The sequence below is a fragment of the Puma concolor genome, chromosome B2, assembly GCF_028749965.1.
Source record: "Puma concolor isolate L17-30 chromosome B2, mPumCon1.1.hap2, whole genome shotgun sequence".
Lineage (NCBI taxonomy): Eukaryota > Metazoa > Chordata > Mammalia > Carnivora > Felidae > Puma > Puma concolor.
This window is the reverse complement of record NC_141671.1, coordinates 72,414,012-72,418,515: the sequence shown is the minus strand read 5'-3', so window position 1 is coordinate 72,418,515 and position 4,504 is coordinate 72,414,012. Positions and strand designations below refer to the sequence as shown.

Below are 4,504 nucleotides of genomic sequence, written 5' to 3'. Positions count from 1 at the left end.
ATAAATATATGAATTGTTGGTTTTCAAGAAATTGGACTTCGGGAAACGAGTGACAATGATCAATGAAACAGAACACAAATGAGATGAGCACCAAGATTTCCCCCAGCTTATTGCCTATAAACAGACACGAAGTCTGGCTATCAATAAAAAAAGTACAGAGGCGCCTGGGTGGCTCAGTCAGTTAAGCGTCCAACTCTTGGTTTTTGGCTCAGGTCATGATCTCACAGCTCATGAGTTCAAGCTCCGCAGTGGGCTCCATGCTGACAGCACAGGACCTGCTTGGGATTCTCTCTCTCTCTCTCTCTCTCTCTCTCTCTCTCTCTCTCTCTGCCCCTGCCCTGCTCATGCTCTTTTTCTCTCAAAATAAATAAACTTAAAAAAAAAAGTACAAAGCATACTAAAAAGGCTAACCGCCCCAAAACAATAACAACAATAACAACAACAAACCCAAAACAATTTGAAGAAATGGCAAGCATCAGAACCAGACATGCCAGGTATGTTGGAATTATCAGACCAGGAATTTTAAACAACTATGATTAATATGCCAAGGACTCCAATAGATAAAATAAACAGAATGCAGGAACAGATAAAAAATGTGAGCAAAGATATAGAAATTTGGTTCTAAGAAAGAATCAAAAAGAAATGCTAGAGACTAAAAAAGAAAAAATACTGTAACAAACATAATAGAATAGAAAACATAATAGAATATCCAAGGACTGTGGGACAACTGCAAAAGGTATAATGAGAATACCAGAAGGAGAAGGAAGAGAGAATGGAATAAGAGAAATATTTGAAAAAATAATGATCAAGAATTTTTCTCTAATGTCAGACACCAATCCACAAATCCAGGAATCTCAGAGAATACCAAGAAGGATAAAACCCAAAACTCTTACACCTAAACATATCATTGTCAAACTACAGAAAACCAAAAATAAAGAAAAACTTCTGCAAAATTCCAGGGAGAAAAAACACCATACCTATAGAGGAAAAAATTTAATAATTATATCCACTTTCTCCTAAGAAACTATGTAAGTAAGAGAGTAGAGTGAAATACTTAAAGTATTAACAGGAAAAAAAAAATCTACCTGGAATTCTGTATCCTGTGAAATTATCCTCTAAAAGTGAAGGAGAAACAAAGACTTCCTCAGACAAACTGATATTAAGGGAATTTGTTGTTGATAAATGTGCCTACAATAAATGTTAAAAGAAGGTCTTTAGTGAGAAAGAAAAAAATGTGGGTTAGAAACTTAAATCTACATAAAGAAAAGAAGGGCAGTGAAGAAGGAATAAATGAAGATAACATAAAAAATTTGTTTATCTTATTCTTAATCGATCTAATAAGTTTGCTCAAAATAACAATAGCAACAATGTATTTGATGATATATTCCTATGTATGTATGTATGCCTATGTTATGCATACATATAATTGTGTATGCTTATATATAAGTGAAATGTATGATGGCATACATAGGATTGATGGCATAATTAGGATTATTTTGTTATTATAAGGTATTCACACTATCTGTGAAGTTGTATAGAGTAATTTGAAAGTGGACTTGGATTAGTTGTAAATGTATATGGGAAACTCTAGGGCAACAATGGAGAAAAGTAAAAAAAAAAAAATACCTCTCTCTCTCTCTCTCTCTCTCTCTATATATATATATATATATATATATAAAATTGATATGCTACGAAAGGAGAGAAAATGGTACCATATAAAACGTTCAATTAAAGCCATAAAAAGCAGAAAAAGAGTGGAAGACAAAAATAGAAACAAAGAATAAAGACAAGTAGAAGAAAGTAACAAATATGGTAAATATTGATCCAACTGTATCAATAATCATTTTGAATGTCAGTATTCTAAATGCACCAATTAATAGATGGAAAGACAAATATAAATTAAAAGATAATTGGGAATTAAATATAAATTTAAAAACATATAAAGACAAATATAGATTAAAACTTAGTGGATGGAGAAATATATGCAGTGTGAACACTAATTAAAAAAGAACAAGAGTAGCTATATTAATTACAAACATAGCAGACACCAAAGCAAAGAAAGTTATCATAGATAAAGATAGGCATTACATAATGACAAAGTCGTTAATTCTTCAAGAAGACATAACAGCCTTCAATGTGTATTCACCTAAAACAGAGTGTCAAACGACATAAGGCAAAACTGACAGAACTGAGAAAAGAGAGAAATAGATGGATTTGCTATCATGGTTGGAGACTTCAATACCCCTCTACCAGAAATGAACATATTCAGCAGGCAGAAAATCAGAAAGATACAGTTGTACTCAACAACACCAACAATCAATGACATAATTGACAGCTATATCCTATTTCATCCAACAACACCAGAATATACATTCTTCTCAAGTTCACATGGAACATTCACCAAGACAGACCACATTCTGGGCCATAAAACACACCTTAATTTAAAACAATAGAAATCTGGGGCACCTGGGTGGCTCAGTCGGTAGAGCATCCGACTTCGGCTCAGGTCATGATCTTGTGGTCCGTGAGTTTAAGCGCTGCATCAGGCTCTGTGCTGACAGCTCAGAGCCTGGAGCCTGTTTCGGATTCTGTGTCTCCCTCTCTCTCTGCCCCTCCCCTGCTCATGCTCTGTCCCTCTCTGTCTCAGAAATAAATAAAACATTAAAAAAAATTTTTTTAAACAATAGAAATCAAACAATGTCTGCTCTCAGACCACAATGGAACTAAATTAGAAATCAATAACAGAAAGATAATTGGAAAGTCCCAAAATATATGGAGATCAAACAACACACTTCTAAACAACAGAGGGATCAAAGAAGAAATATTAAGAGAAATTTTTTAATATTTTGAATTAAATGAAAATGAAAGCACAATTTATCAAAACTTGTGAAATGCAGTGAAAGCAGTGTTTAGGGGGAACTTTACAGCATTGAATGCATACATTTCAAAAAGATAAAAGAGCTGAAGTCAACAATACAAATGTACACTGAGAAAACTGGGAAAAGATAAGCAAATTAAATCTAAAGTAAGCAGAAGAAAAGAAATAATAAGAATTAGAGCAGAGTACTCACTTCAGCAACACATATATTTTAAAAAGTGGGAAAGATACAGAGATTAGCATGGTCCTTGTGAAAGAATGACACACAAATTTCTAAAGTGTTCCATAGTTTTTCACTATATTGTACACCTGAAACTAATATAATACTGCATGTTAACTGTATTGGAATTAAAATGAAAATGTAATTTAAAAAATTGTCACAGATTACATAAAAAAAGAATTACAGCAGAAATCAAAACAGGAAAAAATGGGATACCAATAGGAAAAAATCAACACAATCAAACCTGGATCTTTGAAGAGACCAATGAAATCAATAAACTTCTAGCCAGACTAACAAAGAAAAACAAGACACAAGTTGTTAATACAAGAAATGAAAGAGGGGACATCACTACAGATCCTATGGACATTAAAAGGATAATAGAGTAATACTATGAAAACTTTATTCCAACAAATTTGAAAAATTAAATGAAATGGACCAATTCTTTGAAAGACACAATCTTCTAAAACCCACACAAGAAGAAACACAAAATCAGAATAGATTTGTCTATCTAGTAAAGAAATTGAATCCATAATTAATAACCTTCCAAAACAGAAAACACTGAGTCCAGATAGGTTCACTGGGTGACTATATCAAATATTTAAGGAAGAAATTATAATTCTTTACAATCTCTTTCAGAGAATAGAAGCAGAGAGAATACCTCCTCACTCATTTTATGAGCCTGCACACTAAAACCAAAGATATTAAAGAAAACAAGACTATAAACCAATATCTCTCATGAACACAGATGCAAATATCTTCAACAAAATATTATTTCCTATATGTCAATAATTAACAAGTGGAATTTGAGATTATAAAATACAATAACATTTTCATAGCACCCAAAAACATGCAACATGTAGGTATAAACCTAACAAAATGTGTACAAAATCTGTGAGGAAAACTACCAAACTGATGAACAAAATCAAAGAAGAACTAAAGAAATGGAGAGATATTCCATGTTCATGAATACAAAGATTCAATATTGTCAAGATTTCTTTTCTTCCCAACTTGATCTATAGATATGATGCAATTCCAATTGAAATCTCAGCAATTATTTTGTGAATACTGACAAACTGATTCTAAAGATTATATACAGAGGCAAAAGATCCAGAATAGCCCACACAACATTGAGGAACAAGAACAAAGTTGGAGAATTGAAACTACTGATCTTTAATATTTATTATAAATACACAGTAATCAAGACAGCGTGGTATTGGTGAAAGAATAAACAATGGACCAGAACAGAGAGCCCAGCCAGATGAGTCTACACACAGACCTTATACCCTTCACAAAAATTAACTCAAAATGGATCACAACCTACATGTAAAATGCAAAACTATAAAACTCCTAGAAGATAACATAGAAAAAAACCTAGATGACCCAGTATGACAATGACTATTTACACT

At 32.5% G+C, this 4,504-nt stretch overlaps 1 non-coding gene across 1 annotated transcript; it reads left to right on the top strand.

Moving 5' to 3' along the window:
• Nucleotides 1-3,063: 3,063 nt before the first annotated feature.
• Nucleotides 3,064-3,171, top strand: LOC112862986 (U6 spliceosomal RNA). The gene has a single exon (XR_015251763.1). It is a non-coding gene; the product is annotated as a U6 spliceosomal RNA (small nuclear RNA).
• Nucleotides 3,172-4,504: the final 1,333 nt, after the last annotated feature.